Source organism: Cebus imitator, unplaced genomic scaffold (genome assembly GCF_001604975.1).
Source record: "Cebus imitator isolate Cc_AM_T3 unplaced genomic scaffold, Cebus_imitator-1.0 Scaffold20, whole genome shotgun sequence".
Classification (NCBI taxonomy): domain Eukaryota; kingdom Metazoa; phylum Chordata; class Mammalia; order Primates; family Cebidae; genus Cebus; species Cebus imitator.
This window is the reverse complement of record NW_016107335.1, coordinates 4805659-4830510: the sequence shown is the minus strand read 5'-3', so window position 1 is coordinate 4830510 and position 24852 is coordinate 4805659. Positions and strand designations below refer to the sequence as shown.

Genomic DNA, 24852 nt, shown 5'->3' with positions numbered 1-24852 from the left:
TTTCCAGCGAGCGCCCCTCACGTCCACCTCCGTGCCAGGGAGTCACGGGGTTTTCCCAGCGAGCGCCCCTCACGTCCACCTCCGTGCCAGGGAGTCACAGGTTTTCCAGCGAGCGCCCCTCACATCCACCTCCGTGCCAGGGAGTCATGGGGTTTTCCAGCGAGCGCCCCTCACCTCCACCTCCGTGCCAGGGAGTCACAGGTTTTCCCAGCGAGCGCCCCTCACGTCCACGTCTGTGTTTCTTCTCTGACCTCTTGGCTCTGGAATTGAGGAGAGGGAAGTGTTATCCGCTGATGTCATTTATGTAATGCTAGGATCAGCCAAGGAGTGAAAATCCTGCTCTTTCAAAATGAATGGTTGGTTTGTAAGGACTTTTGCTGACCTTTGCGCCAGTACCCGGGAAGAAATGCGCATTTATGGTGTCTTTGGCCTCAGAACAGCTAATCCCAGGGCCCGATCTTTGCCCTCTTCTCCACCTCCATACACACATGGAGGCATTGGTCTATGGAAACCGTTTACTCAGAGGACAGGTGGCCCTCGCGTAGCCCAGATCACCAAGTCTCTGTCTGGGTGGCAGCTTTCAGCTGGCTCTCCTCTGCGTCTGTGCTGGAGGTGATGAAACCCCTGGATCCCACCTGCCCTCATCAGGCTCCACACAGGGAAGGGACAGCCTTGTCCTGAAGCCTTTCACGCTGAAGCTAAACCTCCCCATTATGAGTCAATGTGGCGTTACTGGGAAGGGGTGACATTTCTCAAGCCCCTTCTGTGGTCTTGCCACAGTGCCCTGCCCCTTCCTGTCTCATCTCTGCTGCTCCTCACTGGGCATCAGGGGCAGGCGGGTATACCTCACCTAACAAGGAAGAAAGGCCCAGACAAGTTGGGTACCTTGCCCTCATCACAGGGCTCATCAGTGCTGGACATCCGAGTATGAAACTGCCACCACTCCCATGCCTGCCTCTTCTCTACAGAGATGACTTCAATTTGGGAAAACTTGAATGAGTCATATCATATTCCCACAGACTCCTGATCCAGAACACACTGATTTTTTCATTTCCAGACAGTTTCCCCAGGAGCTTTCAACTTCCTATTCCTTATAAGAAATACCAAATGCATTACTCGTGTCCTTGGAATATTCCCTAAGAAAATAAGGACATCCAGCTCATAGGAATTCCAGGGAGATAAATGAAAAATAAATGAGGCTTCAGAATGCTCACAAAACAAGGACTCTATTTGCCTTAAATAAGTAATATTGAAAAGTCCAATCTGACCAACTTTTCCTCCATTATTAAAGCAATCCAGGGAAAGGGCAGGTGATTCCAGTGCGGGGGATCCCTTTACGCCTAAGTACATGGACGTATGATGCTGTAGGGGTAAAGGGATCTGGGAGAGGTGGGGAATGTGAGGACAATCGAGGTCTCAGAGCTCAATCAATCAGCAAGTGCTTCTTGGTCACCTATGGTGTAAGTAGAAATGAATGCCCCGTTTATTTATTGAAAAGATCAATTATTGAGGACCTACTATGTAATCTAATACAGGATGAAATCCTTGACCTTGAAAATCACAATCAGCTGGGAAAGAACGCCGAGTAATTGTTAGAATGGAAGATGGGAGGTGGCGGGATGGAAGAGCTGGGTGGATGCTGAGGAGTACACAGGTGGGGTGTGAGCTCTGGCCTCAGAGCAGGGCACGGGGACCTCAACCAGGAGACATCTCTGAGCTCACCTCCCAAGGACAAGTTTAGCCCCAGCACAAGGAGGAGATCCAGAAGACATTATACAAAAATGCTCAAGGAACAAGGGCATCGGCAGACACCATGTTGGCAGGGAAACAGACAAAGGCCAGACATCAGCACTTGCTCAGAATCCTCTGCTGCTCTCGAAAGGCTGTGCCCTCCACAGGTGGGAGGATGGCAGCTGCCCTGATGGTCCAGGTAGGTGTGGGTTCAGCCAGCGCACTTGGCACCAGGGAGTGTGATTCCAGATGTAGGCGTAATCCAGGCCTGCAGCTTCGAAAAAGGAGCCACCCTGGTCAGGGTCAGGGCTGACGCAGGGTCAGGGGAAGAGTTTGCAAGTAGGAATTGAATACTTTTATTTCAGATTGAGTAGAAATCATTTGATGTATATATAGACAAACAAATCATATAACCAGTTTCCTATAGGTATTCCATGCCACGAAGGCTGCAACTCACTGTTTCTCTGCCTCAAGTCAAAGCACGTGTTTTCAAGTTGATTCTTCTTTTTATTCCTCGTCACCGCCTTGAGTGTTCAGTGAGGACTTGCTGCTGCAGGGACTGAGCATTCCGAGTGCAATGTAGATACAAAAGAATCCAACCACTCAGCTTCATCGGTGCCCCTGGGAATGCACATCCAAGAAGCTCTGCACACAGAGCTGGGGGCCGTCTGAGGTCGGACCACCGTGCCCACCAGAAGATGAGCATTCTCTTTGTCTCTACAATTCTGTGTACCCTGTGGCACTTTCACATACCAAGGTTTGAAACCTCCCATGACTGATCCCCACAGCGTCCCCTTTAGCCTGGGTGAGTCCATTGAAATCACAGGAGCAGCCTCAGGTGTGCCCGTCATGCGCTCCCTCGAGACAGACGCACTCAGTAGGTGATTCATGAAAACCTGAACACAGGCCACGGAGGAGACCCTGGAAAAGCAGGGACAGAAGGAAGCCAACTTCCCGGTCAGCAGCCTTGGCTTCCAGATGGAATCCACTTTCCTCCCCACTCCCCGATAACACGAGAGGTGAGAAAATGGGAAGATGGTCTTTGAGAGTTATCGATTTCCTCCTTTTCCAGCAAGACATCGTGCCTCTAAAAGGCAGTTCTTAGGAAACATGAAGCCTCCAAGGAAAGCGGGCTGGAAACACTCAAAGCTTTGCAGCCATAACCACTAATGAGGAGCAAAGTCGCTGTTTATTTGAGATGGTGACAGACACCATCAGCACATTTCACACATTTCAAATAGGTGTTTAGGTTCAGAACGACAGGGATTTCAACACCAAAGGCTCTCTGAAAATTTCAGCAACCCAATTTATTCACCAAAGCACTGAGACAGCATCTATTTTGCATCAGATTGTTTGAAATAGAGATGTAAGAAATGTGCTCTTGAGGTGGAGCCTCCAGAAAAGGACTTGACGTGCTCATGGGTTCTCATGACCTCTGAGGTCTTCGCTGGAGAGAATTCGCCAGCCCAGTGCCTGGCACATCACGGGTGCTACATTAACTGAAAGAATAATGAATGATTAAACAAATGGCCACTGTGATGTGGAGAGGAAAGAGTTGGGCACACCTGGGTTGAAATAGCACTGCCTCAAAACACCACCTTGTCTACTTCTGATTGAAACTGTTAGCAAATTGCTTAAACATTCCAAGTTTTGGTTTCCTTATCAGTAAACTGGGTATAAAAATATGTATCTTGGCTGGGCATGGTGGTTCACACCTATAATTCCAACACTTTGGGAGGCCGAGGTGGGTGGATTGCTTAAGGCTGGGGTTTGAGACTAGCCTGAGCAACACAGTGAGACCAATCTCTACAAAAAATAGAAAGAAATTAGCTAGGTGTGGTGAAGTGTGCCTATAGTCCCAGCTAGTTAGGGAGCTCAGGTGGGAGGATGGCTTGGGCCCGGGAAGTCAAGGATGCCATGTGTCATGATTGTGCCGCTGCACTCCAACCTGGGTGACACAGTGGGGTCCAGTCTCAAAACAAACAAATTTTTTTTGTGTACAGTTGTGTGTGCCCTGCATCTTGTAGTGTTGTTGTAAGCCTTGATGCACTCTTTCCTGGTGTATAGAAGCAGCTTAATAAATGTTAGCCTCCAAGTGGCCTTTCCACTTAAAGAGAGATGGGGTGCATTAGCCCATTTTCACAATGCTATAAAGATACTCCCTGAGCCTGGGTAATTTATGAAGAAAACAGACTTAGTTGACTCCCAGCTCTGCGTGGCTGGGGAGGCCTCAGGAAACTGACGGTCATGGTGGAAGGTGGAAGGCGAAGGGGAAGTGAGGCATGTTTTATGTGCCAGCAGGAGACAGAGCACGCAGGGGAAACCACCACTTTAAAGCCATCAAATCTCATGAGAACTTTCTATCGCAAGAACAGCATGAGGGGACCGCCTTCACGATCCAATCGCCTCCCACTGGGTCCCCTCCTCAACAGTGGGGGGATTTCAATTCAAGATGAGATTTGGGTGGGGACACAGAGCCAAACTGTATCATGGGGAGTCTTGGGTGATATCAAATGGATGTATTGAACTGAGAGACTGTTGAGAGGCTCTGGGGTGTGTGAATGGTTTGGAGGTTAAAGAAAACAAGGAATACCAATACCGGAGTTCCTTCCTGGAAATCAGGTAAAATCGTCACAGTCAAAGGGAAGAGACAGACTTTGTCTTGTCTTCACCAATAGATTAGTAATGGTGGGGGAGAGAAAGGGCCTTTCCTATCCTTCCTGCTCATAAGTATGGTGTCTGACACAGCATCTTGGTGTCACCAGAGAGTCTTTTAGAAATGCGGCATCTCAGCTTCCACCTAGGAAGGCTGGACCAGAATCAACATGGTAAGGAGATCCCCAGAGAGTTCATTTGCACTTTGGAAAGAAACACTGGCCTAGAGCACTTTCCCCTCTCTGGGTTGCTGGGTTCTTTGATTTATTAAGTCTCTGCAGCTGAGTGATATGGTGGGCAAGGGCACTTGTGAGGAATTTTCTGAATAGTAGGCTGAATTCTTCAACCAGCCACCAAAACAACAGTGTGGATCTCTCTTATGCTACATACTTACTGCTGCTTCTAAGGAGCTGCAAAGGGGGCAGTCCTGGGCCCAGTGAACAGCTGCATTCTGGTTAGTCCTCTTTCTTTCTTCCTCTGCCAGGAACCACAGCAGTGTTGAGGTTCTGTGAGGACATGCCCAGTTGGCAATCAGTTTATCTCTGAGCATCTGAACAGAGGAGAAGCCCAGAGCAGCCTGGCTCCAGGGACCCCACAGGAGCCACTGAGTGTTCAGCTAACTCAGGGAAGAGAGCACAACAAAAACAAGCTCTGGGAAGTCAGGGACTTGGAGAACCTCTTGGGATTCATCTCCTGTGGATGTGCCCAGAGACTGTTTGCCACAGCTTTTGGCAATGACATGTCTTACCATAGGGCTCCTGCTAAATGCCCTCTGGAAGGGCAACAGACAATGACTCTTATTGGAGGATGCAGAATCAAGGATGCGGTCATGTAGCCATCATAAGGTAGGGATTTGGAAGGTCGAGGTATGCAGAAGGGTCAGTTCTAGAAATAGAGCTCATGCTTGGTCCAAGGACTACGGCAAGGCCTTCTGGAGTTCATGGCTTTGGGGAGGGATAAGGAGAGGGATTGGTAGCAAATGGCCCACAGAGTATCACAAATTCTCCTTTATCCATAAGGAGGACGGAGGGTGTATGATGACCCTCTCTTCTAAAGGGCTCCCTTTCAAATTACAGAACTGCTGGAGTAATTCTTCTCTTACCCTGGGCATCAGTGCCAGCTCCCAAAAGGCAGTGAGTCCCAGGAGGAAGACAGTTCATCTTCACTCGTGGGAACCTGTTCTACATGAGGTCATGCCTTGGGTAAACTTGGTTATTGCTGTTGTTTGAACAAAGTTCACATTTTTTGTTTATTGTTGTTTTTTCCAAATTATAAACCTCATATATGTGTTAAAGCTTAAATTCAACCTGATGTAATGATTTAACTGTGGAAGTGAAACCCCTCTGAAAACAAAAAAAGATCCAAGGAAACAACTAGAAATATGAGATTTATTCTAATCCGAATTGGATGTTCCACATTTAGACAGTGTCCCTTCCCACAGAAGGTGAGTGAAATGCTTACCTTTTCAAATTCTATGCACAAGTCTCCACATTAAGGAAATAGAATTTTTTTTTATAAAGTACTCTGAAATTACCCATTGATAAATACTGCACTCAGATACTTTTTGGCAAAGACACAACGGTAAACATAAAGGAGGGAGTGGTCACCCCATGACAAGGACAGTTTGCGGGGTTGCTCTTGTTTTCATGAGAGCATTAATGCAGCGATACTTCATCTAAACACACTTTGATCTCTGAAGATATGTCTAGCACATGTTAAGTCAGAGTGGTCATTGGACATTTCAAATGTTGGTTTGCATGGAAGTACAAATCATCTGACCCACACAAAAAGAATGAAATGCAAGGGAACAGAAACTCAGATTTAAAGTATTAAGAACTTTTGTGAACTGCAAATAGCATGTCTCTGGGATGTTAATGTGTACCTTGAACAGTAAGATTCCATGTGTGTTAGAAATAAACGTAATTATTTAGGAGGTAGGGTAGACTTCTTCTTGCAAAATTATATTGTCTAAAAGAAAAGTCTATGGGCTATCAACACACATACTGCTGTAAAAACATAGAGTACATCTTTGGCCAGCTTTCACTCATCCAGGCTCGAGCACATAAGGTGTCTGTTAAGGAAATGTACAGGAATGCTCAAACCTTCCACGAGGCTGGGGTCCCACCTCATCCCTTCTCACTCTGGCAAGGGCACAGTGAAGTTCCTAGTCCATTCCATATCCTTGTGCCCAGCTCAGGGTAGAGGAGCTGAAGAGCCCTGCTGTGACCACCCAGGAGGGAGAGAGGGAAGGGCCTGGGCCTTCTACGCTGCCCAAGCCTGGCCCCTCTTGGAGGGCAGGGCTGAGGACCAGAGTGTGTGCGGGGTCAGATCGGGGTGGCTGGTGGGACTGAATGACCTGTGATTCTGCGTCCTCCCTCTGCTGCGGTTTCCTGTCCCTGAAAGCGTATTTCTCTCGGCATACTGACTACAACTAATATACAAAAAAATAAGCCAAATAAATCCAGAGAGGCTAAAGCCCTTCACGTTTAAAACCCATCCACCATCGTTTTCCCCCATTTTATCAGCTGTCCATGTGCTGAGGCAGATTGTGCATTGACACTGTCTTTGAATAGAGAGTGAGTTGGGATCCTGGTGAAGCAGCCGTTTGCCCATTAAAGGCAGTAGAAGAGACACAGGAAGTGCCAGGATCACCAGAATCTGGGGTCACTAATCCACACAACCTCATCCAGCCTCACAATTCCTGTCCCCCTGTTGCCAGTACCCAGGCTTGCAGAGCACCTTCAAAGATGTGAAGGGGCAGCTTTATCTTTCAAGGTAACCGAAATATCATCTTGATATTAAATCAGATTCCTTGGTTAGTTCATCAGTTTCCCTCAGAGTTGGGTACTCTGCACAAGTCGTTGCCACCTTTAGATGGCCTCATGCATGGAAATGTGAATTATTCATAGGCTTTCTTCGGGTTACAGGAAACCTTCATATTGCTTTAGTTTCTTAATGTATTTGATAGGCGCTTTGTGTTTGATCACATTATATGGGTATTGTTGGCAGTAAAGTAAATTTTAAATTATATAGTCTGCAGGTTTGTACTGAGAGATGGTAGGAGATGATTCATCATTTTCCTTGTCTTCCTGTTTACATGTGGACTATAATTCATGCTCAGAAACCATCTTTCAGCTCATCTGGAAGTGCTCCACGGCACCACCACAGAATCCATCTCTGCCAGTCCAGAATTGTAAATCACTTTTCTATTAAACAGCAGGGCTAAAAATGCAAGCATATGTACTTTAAATATATATAGCCATTTCTAATTCCCAGAAGATGAGCCAAAATTAAAGGATTGTCAAAAAAGCCAGTGCTAGAATTTAATGAACAAATGATGTGACTTAAGAACATCAGAAATTTGGATTTCTATACACTATCCACACTGAAGAGATATACATACACAGGTTTCCCAGAATGGGCCTGTCTTTGGGAACTGTGTATTCTGCAGATTTTTTGGTACACTAAATCTCAATTATTCCAAAATTTTACTTCCTAAGATTATTCATTCTTGCAGAGTAATAAGACAGACTTGATGGTGGGGAAAAAAAAAGGTCTATATAAATTCTCAGTTTAGCGTGGTAAAGCCCTTGCCTGCCATCCTACTGACCTTCATCCCCAGGCCAGGACAGTGAAGCCGTTTGCTCAGGGTGATGGACTCCTAGACTCGGTAGTGAGTGCTTTTCATCTCCAAAGATAAGATTCCACTCAGCAAACCTACTTACCCAGGCAGTGGTGGAATTTAGACATTTCAGAAAGGTTTTCAGCAGTCACTGTTTCTTTGCCCAGCAGTAAACATCATGGTTTTCTACTCCCTGAACCTGATTCAACTGTGATAGTGGATCACCATTTTTATACACATGCATGTGAACATCTGGCATTGTTGAGGAAGGAAGAACTTTCCGGGTAACTGAAGCTAACCCATTGAAGGGTTTTTTGTCTAACATTGCAATTGTCTCAACGGAATCTTTCTGAACTGTATTATTTGCTTGTCTACTTTCTTCAGCAAAGGCTGCCAAACCATTTCATTCCATTCTGTGATTCCGCGGAGAATTGTGCTGTCTGTCCCTGCAGACCATTGGGTACCTGCCTTGGAGTTCATGGCCTTCCACCTGTCTTTCTATTCTGGCTCGTTTCAAAAACTAGAGTTCCAAAATCCGGTTTGCTAGACTTGTGCTGTGGTTTGGATGCATGTTTCCCCCAGAATGCCTACATTGGCACTTAAACACCCAGATGACAGTATCAGGAGGTGGGGCCTTCGGGGAAGTAGTTAAGTCCTGAGGGCTCTGCCATCATGAATGGGATTAATGTCCTTTTAAAAGGGGCTTCAGAGAGCTTGCAGCCTTCACCTCCCGGGTTCAAGTGATTTTCCTGCCTCAGCCTGGCCCCTTCTGCTCTTCCATTCCTTCTGCCATGTGAGGGCACAGTAAGAAAACACCGTAGCTAGATACCATAGCAACAGAAAACAAAACAGCTCACTTATGGGTGGGAGCTAAGTGAACTCATGGACACAAAAAAAGGGAACAGCAGACCCTGGGACCTACCTGAGTGGGGAAGGTGCGGGGAGAGAGAGGAGCGAAGAAAGTAACTATCGGGCACTAGGCTTAGTACCTGGGTGATGGAATCATCTGCACAGCAACCCACCTGTGACATGAATTTACCTATATAACAAACCTGCACATGTGCCCCGAGCCTAAGTTAAAAGTCAAATAAAATAAAATAAAATGCCACTGGGAAGTAGAAAGCATCCCTCGCCAGATACCAAATCTCATAAGACATGGAGACTGTTGACACCTGGATCCTAGACTTCCAGCCTCCAGAGCTGTGGAAAAGTATGTTTCTGTTTTTTCTAAAGTACCCATTTCCGGGTATTTTGTTATAGCAGCATGAACAGACTAAAACAGCTCGTGTGGTAAGCGGAGCTGGTGAGTCCTGCAGAAGAGCTGCCGTGTCCTCTTCCTGCAGAGAGGCCAGGGCTTTCACCGACAAGGTTTGCTGTGGCTCTTCTAGAGTTCCAGGGGCTCCTCTGTGAGTGGGTTTTGGGGGCTGCTTTCTCCTTCATCTCATGGTAGTCTTGAACTAGTGATAAAGAAAGTTTGACCACATGTGTGGATAGCATGTACAGGTCTCGATTGACACTCAAGTTTGAAGAGCATTTGCTGGGTGCCTGGCATGAAAACGGGATTCCTGCTTATATTTAGGGCCCACCCTCATTACTTCATTACCCACTAAAGGCCCCACATCTTATCAAGGTCACACTGGCCATTAGGTTTCTCTGTGTGTGTGTGTGTGTGTGTGTTTGAGACAGTCTTGCTCTGTCACCCAGGCTGGAAGTACAGTGGTACAGTCTCGGCGCACTGCAGCCTTCACCTCCCAGGTTCAAGCGATTCTCCTGCCTCAGCCTCCGAAGTAGCTGGAACTACTGGCACCCACCACCAAGCCCAGCTAATTTTTGTATTTTTAGTAGAGGCAGGGCTTTACCACATTGGCCAGGCTGGCCTCGAACTCCTGACTTCGAATGATCCAGTCACCCTGGCCTCCCAAAGTGCTGGTATTGCAGGCATGAGCCACCATGCCAACCCTACCACTATGCCCAACTGCCATTAGGTTTCAGTACATGAATCTGGGGGGCATGAGACCCTAGAGCAGCTTCTCACGTAGCCCTCTCCTCCCCCAGCCCCTCTTCTTCCTTTATTACCTCTGTTGAGTGCAGCCTTTTCATTGGTTGACCTTTTCAGTCCTATGACTCAGTGGCTTAGTTTTTTAACAATAAATCACAGAAAGGTGGCTTAACTATTGAAAATTTTATTAAAATGGTTATAATAATGACTTCATTACTCTCTGAGGCTTCCAGATCTTCTCTCCGTTCCAGGGAAACTGGCCATGCGAAGGCAGCTGAGAATTGCTATTAACCTCCACTGAATTAAAAACAGGGGCTGATGAACAAGGTTGGAAGCAGGCCAAGCGCTTTTCAGAGATAATGGTTGTATGAAAGCACCCCCCCCCATTTAAATATAACACTTTTGCATTATAAAAAAAAGAAGGCATATTCATGGTAAACGGAAAATTTAATTTTCTCTAGATTATTTAGAAAAAAAATGAAGACTCCTTAGTCTGCTTAATTCTGTTACCATGGGGATAGAACATCTTTTTGGGAGAGCCTCTGTGACATGGCACACAAGCCCTCGCCTCTGCCTCGTATGCCCAGGTTTTTCGCCCACCTGCTCTTCCTGATGAATCTGCCCCAGTATTCAAATAGCACAAACCCACGAATGTTCTGCAACCCATTTTCATCTTTGCGCCTTTGCTCCTAATCTGTTACCTTTGACCCCATCCTCGTAGCCACCCAGATGGAGCACATCATCCAATGCACAACTCAAGTCCCACCGCCTCTGTGCGTTCTGCAGCTCCACAGCCACACGCAGCTGTCCTCTGGAATTCCTCCACTCATAACATTGAGGTGGGCATCAAAGCAATGAGCAGATTAAAACAATTTGCTTTGCAGCAGATAGAACCCTTTCAGTAAAATCTCCAGATCAGGAAACTCATTTCCTGCACGTTCTGCCAGCTGAGGAGCCCCACCTCATGTGCCTGCATCTCTTTGGTGATGGGTCTTCCAGGCGTGGGGTGGAACCACCAGTGCTCGGTCGAGAGCTCCGATGGTTTGATTGGCAGGAGCAGAGATGCCACAGCCTGGCAGGTCATGGGAAGCCTTTTTGGTGATTGGTGTTCATCATGTAGGACCCTGACACCTCTTTCATAAAGGTAATTATTTTTTTAAAATTTTAATCCTTGAGAAAATCGAAAGCAACCCCGTAATGCTGTGGAGCCTGAGTTGAAAACCGTTGAGGTAGAACAGATTGCTAAATACAAGAGACTCTTGGCTTCCACTCCTGTCGGCATTTGGCATTTTTGCATGTGCAAAGTCTCTTCCCTGTCCCTTAAAAAACCCCATGTGAATCACTGGACAAAAAGATGGTATGGCCAGGGACCAGCGAAACATACTGCAGACCGTCTCTACCAGGAGAAGCTCAGCAACAGGGTGAAACTCACACGCCAGACTGCAGATAAACAGGTGTGCCCACCACCCATTCATTCATCCACTAACACGTTTCACAAATAATATTCCTTAAGCATCCACTGTGTGCTAGGCACCAGGGATTCAAAGATGGCGAATGTGAAACTAACGATACCTAGTCAGAGAGCGAGATAAGAACCAACTGTAACTACCTAAGCAAATGTAAAAACGTAATGGGTGCACTTTCTGAAACCTAGGGATGGGGGAGATGCTGGCAATAGCCCTTGACAATGGGGTGTAAGCCAGCAAGGTGAGCCAAGCTCCCTGAGGCTCTGAGATCAAATTGACATCTGAAGGGTTAGTAGAAAATGAAGAATGGGGAGAAGAATGTTAAAATATTCTTGCAGACACATGTGGCCAAGTCCTGTAGGGAGGGGGCAGACGAGAGGAAGGAAGAGGTGGGAGGTGCGCCTAGCCCTGCAGGGCGTGGTGGGCCACATCCTGCTAGAGCAATGGGAACCCATGGAGAGGCTCTTGGGTGAGGGTAGAGTGAGGACAACATCACATTTGCACACAAGAAAAATCCCCTTCAGAGTGGAGAACAAAAGGGACAGGAGTGAGCACAGAAGTGAATAGAACACTCAGCGGCTACTCTGGCTCAGACCAGGACACACAGCTTGACCATTCCCTGGGAGGCCACTGGGGCCCAGAAGGAGACACACAGCCTGACTGTCTCTGGGAGGACACGGGGGCCCAGGAGGAGACACACAGCCTGACTGTTCCTGGAAGGATATGGGGGCTCAGGAGGAGACACACGGCCTGTCTCTGGGAGGACACGGGGGCTCAGGAGGAGACATACGGCCTGACTGTCTCTGGGAGGACATGGGGACCAAGGAGGGGACACACGGCCTGACTGTTCCTGGAAGGACATGGGGGCTCAGGAGGAGACACACGGCCTGACTGTCTCTAGGAGGTCACAGTAGCCCAGGAGGAGACATACAGCCTGACCGTCCCTGGAAGGACACAGGGACCCAGGAGGGGACTCATGGTCTGACTATGCCTGGGAGGACACGGGGGCCCAGGAGGGGACACATGGCCATACTGTCCCTGGAGGACACTGTGGCCCAGGAGGAACACAGGCTGCCTGGACAATGATGGTGATGGTTGAGTAGAGAGAAATGGCCAATGTTCAGAGATACTATGATGTAAAATCCATGTGTGAGCCAGGAGAATAGCTTCAACTTGGAGGCGGGGGTTACAGTGAGCCAAGATCACACCACTGCACTCCAGCCTGGGTGACAGAGTGAGACTGTCTAAAAAAAATAAATAATAAAATAAAATCCATGTGGCAGGGTGACCCAGTGATTTGGGGTTGTTAGGAAAAGAGAGGTCTCAAGGATGACTGCTAAGTTCTGTGCTCGGGATGAAAATGAAACTCAGCTTTGAGGGAACCTGCGTCCTCTAAATGATTCTTCATCGGCTCCCCAGGCCAATCCAACCGACTGCAAAGCTTCATCTTTCGTAAAACGTGACCTTCAATGAAGACCTAACTACATTTTAAAGTTTACTGTGTACATTAAATACCATAATCAATAATCAGAAAGTGAATGTTTCCAAATTCCTAGCTCTGACACTTCATTTGTTTTCTGTTTTCAAAATGGAAATCACCAGTGTCCCCAATGCATAGAGTTAGATTTTAAAATTTACCAAAATTAGGCAACTGCAGAAAAGATTTCTAGTAATGTCCAGAGGAAACTGACATCAGTGACAGAGTTTGATGACATAAGAGGCCTTTTGCAGCGTATGATCAGTTCCTTCATTGTTAACATTTTGAAAACACTCTGATGTCAGGGCTGGGCATAGGGGCTCATGCCTGTAATCCCAGCACTTTTGGAGGCAGAGGCAGGTGGATTACTTGAGGCCAGGAGTTCGAGATCAACTTGGCCAACATGGTAAAACCCTGTCTCTACTGAAAATACAAAAAATTAGCTGAGTGTGGTGGCGCATGCCTGTGATTTCAGCTACACAGAACGCTGAGCCAGGAGAATTCCTTGAACCTGGGAGGAAAAGGTTGCAGTGAGCCAAGATTGTGACGCTCCACTCCAGCCTTGGCAACAGGGTGAGACTCTGTCTCAAAATAAATAAATAAGTAAATAAAAAGAAATAAATAAAAACATCCTGATTTCAGAGTAAGCATACCATAAACAAGAAATTGCCTTTATGCCCTTTTGATTTTTAGAAAAATGTGCTCAGAAAATATGCAGTGTTCTGAGAATATTCTGCACAAATTTAAGAAGGTAAGACTTTTCTTTCAGAAGACATTATACAGTCTATATATTTTAAAATAAAATATATATGTATAGAACAGGTACATGATTTTGAGCAAACATGTTACCTGTCTTGACCTTGCCTTCTTTCATGATGGATACTCTGATTATATATTATCCAAGTTCTCTTTGGCTTTTATGATTGTTTAATTCTGCTATTTTAATGTCACTTATCCTACCTAGCAATAATTTTAATTGGTGTTTTCCCCTTAATCGTAAGGGAAAAAAATGAGAGAACAAAAGAAACTCTCAGTGGTTTGGGAGTCGGCTCTGTGACAGGCTCTCAGCATGTACATACATCTTATTAGTAATCTCAGCACCTGCAATGCTTGTATAGGGGATGTTTCATTTTACCTATTCTACCGATAAATAGCCTGATATTTAAAGAACAGAGATATTTACTAACTTCTCTAAAGTTACTGAAGGCAGGACTTAAACATAAGAATGTCTAGCTTCAAAGCCAGACTTCTTTTCCTGGGTCATTAGAATCTGTCATCTACCAATACTCTAGTGCCTACCCTCTCTCTGTGGAGCCAGCAATGCTTTAACTTTGTATAGCAAGCAGTGCTCCAAAGCAACCTCACAATTTGGGTCCCACTACCCCTTAAAATTGGAAGGCAATTCTTATTACTCACTTTTTTTTTTTTTTTTTGAGTCTAGCTCTGTTGCCAGGCTGAATTGCCGTGGTGCTATCTCAGCCCCCTGCAACCTCCACCTCCCGGCTTCTGCTTCAACCTCCTGAATAGCTGGGATTACAGGTATGCGCCACCATGCCCAGCTAATTTGTGTATTTTTAGTAGAGACGGGGTTTCACCGTGTTGGCCAGGATGTTCTCAATCTCCTCACCTCCTGATCCACCCACCTCGGCCTCCCAAAGTGCTGGGATTACAGGCATGAGCTACCACGCCCAGCCTACCCACTTTTTATGAATGAGCAACTGAAGGCGATTCAGCAGTAGCCACTAAGTGGTTGAGCCACAGCCAGAACCTTGTCTCCCTATTGAATGCATTTCCTGATGACACGATGCTGAACCTTGAAACTCACAGGAGATTAGGCTCATGGAGAAGTGCGGGGAAAGGACCAGGGAGGAGAAACCATGGCCGGAGTTCTGGAGCTGAAGGAAGGAGAGAGGGAAGGTAAAGAGACCTCACCAAATGGTATCATGTCTGCAAGGTGCTCTTTCAGACATTCTGCTAAGGCCCAATAGCATCTTGCCAATGAAACGAGAAACCATTTGATACATTCAAAATGGAGTGTTTGTCAAATACAGGATGTGAGCTGATAAATGGAAAATGATCGTTCAAGATGTAAACAGCAGGTTTCCTGACCACAGCAGAAGAGCAGGGAAGGGAAGGAGCCCTTCAAGTCACAGAATGCGAAAGGGCATCAGTAAATGGGGGAGCATCCATGCTTATCACTGTCAAGGGATTACTCCAAGACACAGGGATTCTTCACGGGGCCTTTCTAATGTCTTAACAGTTGATGAGAATTGAACATCTTTCTTCATACATTACTGCACTCCATGCAGTATGGGAACTTCATCAAACTCCATAATATGTGACAGTGGATGTGTGTTCCTATTACCAACTTTTTCAGGATCGACTCTATGTGGGCAGCCTCAGTAGTATCTGCTATCAAAAATCCATAATTAATGCTGTTTTAACATGTGTCAGGACAACAGCGGCCATTTGCAGAGAGGAATAATTATTTGCTTATTTCAGTGGTATGTGATCTTCAGGGTCAGAGAAAGATGAGGCTTAGAGTCAGGTGTCAATTGTCAATAACATGCCCTTGACTTCCAGGAGGTTCCTTATCTCCCTGAATCTCTCTTTTACACCTAAAGAATGGAATAACAGCTTCCTTCAACCAGTTTCAAGTATCCAGTCAGATAATACATGGTAAAGTGAGCCCTGTGCTATTGGTGGCAATGTAAAACAGTACAATTGCTACAGAAAACTGCAGAGTTTCATCAAAAAATAAAAAATAGAACTACCATATGTTCCAATAATTCCACTTCTGGGTATATGTCCAAAAGAAGTGAAATCATGGTCTCAAAGAGATATCTGCACTCCAGGGTTTGCTGTAGCACCATTCACAGTAGCTGAGATGTGGAGACCACGTAAATGTCCACTGACAGATGAGTGGGTAAAGAAAATGAGGCACACACACACTCAGGAATATTAATGAGTGTTAAAAAAGAAGGAAACCCTGCCATATGCTACAAGATGGATGAACCTAGAGGGCATTCTGCTCAGTGAAATAAGCCAATCACAGAAGGACAGCTATGATATGATTCCATCTAGATGAGAGTTGAATGGTGGTTGCCAGGGTGCTGGGAGAAGGGCAAGTGGGGAGTTGCTCTTCTGTGGGCTGTGGTTATAAAGTTTCAGTTATGCTGATGAGTAAGTTCTATACCTGTTGTATAACATTGTGAATATAGCTAACAATATTGAACTGTCCACTGACAATTTTAAGATAGTAGATCTTATGTTATCTACTTATATCACAATCCTAATATTAATAATACAAAAGTTTAAAGCACTGTGGCAGATCAGATGTACCTAAGAGGTCTTCCTCCTCTCACCCTGCCCCTCACTCTGCTTCTCTCCCTTAAACTGTTGACCTCCTCCTGCACTTTACTCACCCTGTTTCGCAGGACAGGTTTGGGGTAGGTAAGGTTTATTTGGGGTATCGTCATTCAAAACTGAAGGAGTACTGAGTGGCAGACACTGTCATGATCAGAGGGTGGAAACCCCTGCTATTTGAATGGATCATCAGGCAAAATGAGGAAGTCTTAGGAATTGCTCTGTGCCTGCCTTTTATCCCATGATTCAGAGTTCTCATTCACTAAAGCTACAATTTATTTAACCTGCTTAGAAATTTCAGAAGGAAAATAAGTGGATGAGAAATCAATAACAGATTCTGAACAATCTCCCATTCAGAAATATCATGAGATTATTTTTCTTTATTCCACTGGTAACAGCAAATTTAAAAGATGTTATTATAAACTCCGTAGCCCAAGCTTAATAAAACTAATAATCAAATGGGATCCTAAGATCAATAATCCTCAAATTGTTTTTTATACTCCAGGAATTCCCTGTGTGTACTTCAAAGTGAATCTGACACTTCATTTTAAAAACAATTTGGAGTGACTTTTGTCCCCATGAAAGAAGCCAAATTGATAGTTTAAAAATTGATGGGTTTAGCCCAACACTGAAGAAACTGCAAATAATCACTCCATCCTTCCCTTCTGCAAGGGTCGTTGGCTTATCAAACCTCCTCAAAGTCCTCATTTAACTAATTTTATTAGTTTATCTACAATTTATTTCACCTCAGCCACAAAGTAGACCAGTACTCTGTCCTTCATTTTAAAATAGAAATAAAAGTAGCTGACACAAACCTTGTTTCAAATAGGTCATTATTTTGTTTTGATAGATAAATGTCAAAGAGACCTCTTGGGTTCAAATGGTGCCAGAAGACAGACAGATGGTCGGGCTGACAGAGAGAAATGGGAATTAGGAAAGAATCTATTTCTCTTCATTTTAGTAAGAACTTAAGATATTGTCCTAAGCTCACAATTGCAGGGACCAAAGGAGAATTTGAATTAGCATTAAAAATGATTTTTTAATAATATATGTGAGGGAACTTCAAAAGTTCATGGAAAAGTGGACTTAAAGTGGACTTTAAAATAAAATTAAAAACATAAACGTTATTTCTCAGCAGAAGCTTCATCAAGTTCAAAGCACTTTTTAAAGCAGTGATGTCAGCCATTTAGTCCATCCCTAAAGAACTGAGTGTCCTTGGAATTTAGCCGTGTCAATATGCCATCTTTTTTACCTTATTAACTGAAAAAAAATAGGTGCCCTTTACAGATTTTTTAAGATTAGGAAACAAAAAGAGGTCAAAAGGAGCCAAATCAGGACGACAGGGTGAATGCTTAATGATTTTCCATTGAAACTCTCACAAAATTGCCTTTGTTTGATGAGATGAGTGAGTAGGAGCATTGCCCTGGTGGAGAAGGACTCTGTGGTGAAGCCTTCTTGGGCATTTTTTTCTGCTAAAGCTTTGGCTAACTCTCTCAATACACTCTCATAATAAGACATTATTGTTCTTTGGTCCTCCAGAAAGTTAACAAGCAAAATGCCTTAAGAATCCCAAAAAACTTGCTCTTGATTGGTCTGCTTTTGCTCTGACTGGACCACTTCCACCTCTTGGTAGCCATGGTTGTGGTTGTGCTTTGTTGTCAGGATGTTACTGGTAAAGCCATGTTTCTTCTCCTATTACAATTCTTTGAGGAAATGCTTCAGGATCTTGATCCCATTTGTTGAAAGTTTCCATTGAAAGCTCTGCTTTTGTCTGCAGCTAATCTGAGTGCAAGGGTTTTGGCACCCATTGAGTATAATGTTTATTCAACTTTAATTTTTTCCATCAGAATTGTATCAGCTGAACAAATTGAGATATCTATGGTGTTGGCTATTGTTTCTGCTGTAATTGTTGGTCCTGTTCAATTAGAGCATGAACAAGGTGAGTTTTTTCCTCACTAATTGATGTGAACAGATTGCCACTCAGGGCTTCATCTTCAGCATCATCTTGTGCCCTATTAAAACAGGTTATTTATTTGTAAACTGCTGATTTTTGAAGGGCATCTCTTCCATAAACTTTTTATAAAGCTTCGATGATTTCACCATTCTTCCACCCAAGCTTCACCATAAATTTGATGCTTTTTCTTGCTTCAATTTTAGCAGAATTCATGTTGCTCTGATGGAGGCTCTTTTCAAACTGATGTCTTATCTTTTTAATGCATCAAACTAGATCCTGTTCAGACATGTTATAACAAATTAGCATGAGCTTATTTGGTGCAAAATATTTTTTGAAACCTGTGCATAGTTTGTTTTTATAATATGCATTTTTCATGAACTTTTTGAAGAACCTACATATTAATATTTGAATAGTGGCTTCGATATATTTTTTAATGTTTTAACCTTATAAAGAGATTAGAGAAAAATACTTCTGGTTTGGGAATTGAACATCACAAAGGAAAGAGTTTGCAAGATCTGAACTGGCCACCTGAGAACCAGTTACAGTATCCACATTTCCTCCTCTGCACCCTCCACCCAGCCCTCCTTCCTGTCTTCTCCTATTCTCCCACACAGATATGGATCTGATGGTATGCACCAAGCAAATGGAAAGCTCTGTGGGAAGATGAGAGGAATAAGCTATGCCTCCCACCCTTAACAGGAAGCAGGTAAAGAGCTGCTCTGCAAAGAGTGACAATCAACAACCTATGTCTCATTTCTTAAAAAGAAGAGATATGCTAGACCTTGATTAGATGCAGAGAATTGTCATTAGAGATGAGCTTCTCCAGCCTTCTTTCCCCCTGTTGCTGTGACTTCCTCATCTTGAAGGCACTGATGCAGCTTCATTCCCACCTGGGTCTTGTGCCTTTGGATCCCAGCGAAAACTCCTCCCGAGCTGTGAACCTGGGTTATAGCCCATGAGAGTCACAAGGGACTTGAGTGTCATTTTACAGTTGAAGGGCTGGTGAAGGGCCTTGTCCAGTGTCCCCCTGAGTTAGATGCAAGGATTGGGGATAGCCCCAAAGCTGTCTGAGCCTCAGCCATCTCTCTCAGTCCTGGTGCTTCTCTTACCTCCTCACTGAAAGACAAAGGCTGTGGTTTATCCAAAGGTAGCCTTGTAGATTTTCAGGTTCCTGTCATTTTGCCACTCAAAAACATTGACTGAATGAGCCCTGAGCACCAGGCCTGCTCTAACCTATAAACTACTTTATGAAAAGCAGAATTAAAGTGAAACAAAGCCTATTAAAACATAAATCAATCCAAACTATTCAAACTGTGAGCACATAAAATGATGTTTATTTTTGCATTGCTGTAAAGAAAAGTATTTCATCTCACCCATTCCCTTCAGAGCACTGTAATTGACAATTACTTATTTTTGACATTTGTAAGACTTCTTGAAAGATAGAATTTGAATACCGCCTCTGTTTGATTCTTCTTGCATATTGAGCTGTTTCATTATTTTCAACTCTGCTTTAAACTTGAATCAGGATAGATCCCTCCCACATTCTTGACAGGGTCCTCTTCACTCATGATCTTAGGATCGCAGGTTTGACCTGGATCACCCTGACTCGTATCTTGGAAACGATGTCTCTGACATGGGTAGAGATGGCCAGCACGACCTTGGTTTGTTGTCTCTGCCCTTCCTTGTGGCATGAGAGGTGGCTGAGGAACCCTGCGCTGTTGTGAATGGGAAATAAATGTTCTTACAGGCACGTCGAGCATCACAGCTTTGGGCACGCAGTCCAAGTTGTGTGTGAGGACATCAGGAGCCTCCTAGGAAGTCGAGTACTTCCTTCAGTGCTTCAGGCAAGGTGATTAGAGCCACGATGCATGTGTCAGGATAACATCGGGCCTGGGAGTCTGTTTCTGGGTCTAATAACAAAACACAGGAGGTGGCCACAGCAACTATAAGCACTGGGAGGTGTTGGCATGGAGTAACAGTACTGGTCCAAGGAGTGGGCAGAACCTCATGACTGGGAAGCCAGAGGCCAGCAAAATTCGAATCAGACAGGTGGGCAGCATGAGAGGTCGGGGGAGGGTGGCTGGACACATCAGAGAAGAGCTCTAGTATCCCAAGGCTGAGTCATGGTCATATTGTCAACACAGGGACTCAGGATCAGGAGGACCAAGCTTGATGGCCAGTTAGCCAACAGACCAGGAAGGCAGAGCCAGACCTAAAGCAACTGGGGCATGAAGCTGAGGCCCAGAGGCCTGGAGCGGCACCCCTGGGTCTTTTCTGACAGGTTGGGATTGATCGTAGAGACCAAGCTACATCTGGGGGCTGGGACCTGAGCAGTGGGTAGAGGAGGCTGTGGAGGCTGGGAGCAGGTGGGGTGCAACCCTGATGACATCATGGGCTTGTCACTGTGCTCAAAATAAAATCTTGCAGGTAAAAACATGACATAAAATCCTTCTCTCCTTTAAGTCATTCTTACTTCAACCCTCTTATCAGTGTGTTAGTGCAGGCATTTCCCAGACAAATTTGTTCATGGCATTCTAAGGAATATGAAATTCAGCAGAGTTTATTAATGAGTTCAGAGAACACAGTAACAAACATTTAAGTGTTTGTGTGTACAGAGAAACTGCTTTTCCCTGCTCCCAATAAGCTACCTTGGCCATATTTGCCTTCCTACAACAGAGGTGTTCCTTTTCAGATTTCTCCATAGCAGTTCTGCACTGCACAGTGGAGGGTAGGGGGATGGTCTGCTTCCAGACCTTTCTGGATTATTCAGATTTTCTCGGTAATCTCTGGCCACCCCAGCAAAAGGCCAGCTGCCTTGATGAGTCAGCCTGCGGGTACCATGCTGCTGGGCACCCGCCCACTTCACCAGAGGAATGACACTTCCATCACAAACGTTCACTGAGCACCTATACTGCACACAGCTCCAGGTGGGCATTGGTCCCTTACACCTCAGCAATGCTAGGAGGATTCCTGTTTTACAGATAAGGAAACTGAGGTGCAGCGAAATTGTCTGAGGTCATACAGTTTCCAAGTGAAGCATCCAGAGATCCCTGGGACCCATTTCCGCAGGCCCACAGAGTCTCTCTAGGTGTCACTTTCTTTTTTCTCCCACGGGTCTCTCCCACTTGGAACCTTTACTGCCAGACAGGACAGCAGGGTAAGCCTGCGAAGTCTCTTCACCCCCCACAGCTCCCAGGCTCCTTCCACAAGCCACCTCCTGCAGCGCAGGGCTGGGAGTTGCTGTCTCTATCCCAGAAATATTGTTCTTGATAAGTAACATGATGAAAAAGTTCATATTCTAACATGAATGACAGTGAAACTTTACAGTGATTTTCCTGAATGCTGCCTGTGCTCATTGCCTTGCCTTGTCTTCTATAATGTTGGAACCTAAGGTGCTGGAAATTGAGGCAAGGCAGTGAACCAAAAAAGTCTATGTGAGCCACTTGTGATCTCCAAAGAGGTGGCTTTTGCCCCTACCAAGAAGTGGAAGCCAACTTAGGCAGGACCTGAATTCTGATGAGGGCATGGACTTATTGAGTGTGAGGCTGTGGGAAAGGGTGGCACTCATGTGTAAGGATGACTTTCAAAGGCCAGGCATGTCGGTGGCCCTCAGGTTCTGCTGCACCTCCGGGAGATCTGTCAGTGCCAGGAAAGCCTCTGTGTCCCCTACCCCAGTGCCACTCCCATGCCCCTCTTCATCCCTCTGTCCCCATTTTTCTCCCTTCTCTGTTTCTCTGTGTCTCTACCTGCACTCAAGACTACCTGGTGCCCTCTCTCCTAGAGCACTTGGCAGCCACAGGTGAGAGAGAACCTATCAGTGACTGATCACAGCCCAAAGGCTCCAGGAAACAGCCACCACTGTGGGCTGCCCCCACTTGCTTCCCTGAAAGGTTACCAGCAGTGTATTGATGATTTTCAAGTCATTTTTGAGCATCCTCACGGCCTTTGAGGTCAACAGGCTTCCTTGGAGAGTGGCAATTCTGCTTTACCGGCCAAGGAGGAACTGTCCGTGGTGCTGCTTCTCATTCAGAGGCTACAGTGTTGCTGCGTGATAGAGGCCACCTGGGCAGGGACGTAGGCTCCAACAGCCTCCTGTCTCATGGTGCAGCACTACAGGGACAATACTTATCTTCGGGCCAGTGGAGAGCAATTAGGACTTGGGAAGGAACCTAAGAGGATAGGACAGGCTGATGGGGTGAGTGAGGTGAGGTGAGATGGCGAAGGGGCAGGTACTGAACAAAATCAGTCTGTCTAACAGGCAGGCCTGCTCGTCAATGGACAGGGTACTTTCCAGTCAAGTGTAGGCCAAGAAACAGCAGTCAAGATTCCCTGGCCAGGCGGGTGGCTCAGGCCTACAATCCCAGCACTTTGGGAGGCTGAGGTGGGCGGATCACAACGTCAGGAGTTTGAGACCAGCCTGACCAACGTGGTGAAACCTAGTCTCTACTGAAAATACAAAAATTAGCCAGGCGTGTTGGCATGCTCCTGTAATCCCAGCTACACAGGAGGCTGAGGCAGGAGAATCTCTCGAACCTAGGAGGCAGAAGTGGCAGTGAGCCAAGATTGCACTACTGCACTCCAGCCTGAACGACAAATTGAGACTCCCTCTCAAAAAAAAGAAAGATTCCCTGGCCCAGGAAAAGCATGTCGCAGCAAACACCAGAGCCCAGAAACAGACTCTGCTGGTAGACACACTTGGAAGCTCAGGCAGGTAGACGTCTCCTTGGAATGGTCATCTACGGATAGCAAACTCCCAGTCCCCAGAGAGTGTGTTGTCAGGGTGTCAGGGCCCGAATCCCTGGAAAGGAGATAAGTACCATCAGAACCAGAGAACCTGTCTGGACTGGAAGGGTGTTAAGGGCACCTTGATAAGTTATTCCTGCTTAAGTGACTCTTGCCTTCCATAAGGTTGGTTGTGAATCCTGGAGGTTGTATATGGAGAACAAATGGCCCTGTGAGAAAGGGTGGCCACTGGGCAATCATCCCACATTCAGACCCTTTGCAGCAGGTCTCTGTGTTACCGTGTTCTATTATATTTTGAGAAAACCTTTTGTCCTGCCAGACATTTAACGGGCTTCATACATCCTGCCTGCAGAGCTCACATCAGGGTGTCTGTAGCTGTTCCTCTAGCCATAACTGTGTTTGTATCTTGATGCTGCCAAGCGTAGGGAAGGCAGTCAAGCCAAAAGTCAGCAGAAAACAGCTGAGATAAATGATATACAATGCAGAAGGAATGCAGATGGAGGTAGATGGCATGGGAGTTTGAAGAAGCAAGGAGCCATGAAGTGCTAGAGTCTGCAAGGAGGCTGTCAAGCTCATCTCACTGTTTATATCACAGATTACTAAATTTCCCGCTCGTGTCAAAAATAAGTCACTGCCAGTTGCTCTGTTTTGAAGAAAGAATCATGGTTAGAATTATTTCACTTAGAAACTCACGAATGAAACTGTTGACTCCAAGAAAGAAACTGCAGATAGTAAGTCTTACCAGCTGTGAGTTAGAGTAGTCTGTGAGAGTCATATTCAGACATTTTACTTTTCTGAGAAAGGCTGGAATAGAAAGGGAAGCACTTCTGATGCCAAGGTTCACAGTAGGATATCGTTTTAAATTCGATGTAGCTGTGAGGGAAGGGACTTCTGCAAACATTCATGTGTTTGTTCATTCAATAATAATCTATTCATCAGTGCAGTGACACAAAGTATTTAGAGAACACAGTGCCAGTGGCTAAGGAGCTTATAAGAGAATTAAATCTTAGGTGCGCTTGATGTGGGTTAAATGGTGCCCCTCCAAAATCCATACGTTGAAGTCCTAACCCCCAGTGACTCTATTTGACTAGGGATCTTTACTGAGGTAATTAAGTTAAAATGAGGTCCTAAGGGCAGCCCCAATCTAATATGACTGGTGTCCTTGTGAAAAGAGGAAATTTGGACACAGACACCCACAGGGAGAATGTTATGTGAGATGGAGGCGGAGATCAGGGGGCTGCTCCGACAACCAGCAACCCACCGAAAGCTTGGAGAAGGACTTGGGACAGATTCTCCTCCACAGCCTCAGAAGAAACCAACCCTGGTGACACGTCGATCTCAGGCCTCTTGTCTCCAGAACTGTGAGAGGATAACTTTTCCGTTGTCTAAGCCACCTGGTTTCTAGGACTTTGTTACAATAGCCCTAGTTAACAAATACTTTAGAAAAAGGAAAAAGCGAGGCAAAGCAGAACTTGCATATGCAACAGGTACCATAATGCTCGTGCTTCTGGACAGTGAGAAAGGCTGTGGGCTGGATTACTCTGGCACGGCTTCAAAGAAAAGTTGAGCTGAACGTTTAACGGAGTGCGGGATTGGTCTGGGAAGAGAAGGGTAGAAACGGAGAACCATATTTCCTACCATTCCTATTTAGTCACCGTGGAAAGCATATTTAGGGTGGCTAGAGGATGCCAAGTGCGCCGCGAGGTGATGAAGCAGTGAATTAAGTGTGGACAATGTGGCCGACGCAGCCTTTCAACAGGAAGGAGGGTTCCAACAGGGGAAACAGCAGGAAAAAGGTGACAATTTGAAAATGAGTCTCCTCATTAACCAGCTTTGGTG

The 24852-nt window shown here is 45.6% G+C and overlaps 1 protein-coding gene across 3 annotated transcripts in view; it reads left to right on the top strand.

Moving 5' to 3' along the window:
- The window catches only part of DPP6 (dipeptidyl peptidase like 6), a 1123726-nt gene that overhangs the window by 461010 nt on the left and 637864 nt on the right, over positions 1-24852 (top strand). The window lies entirely within an intron of this gene.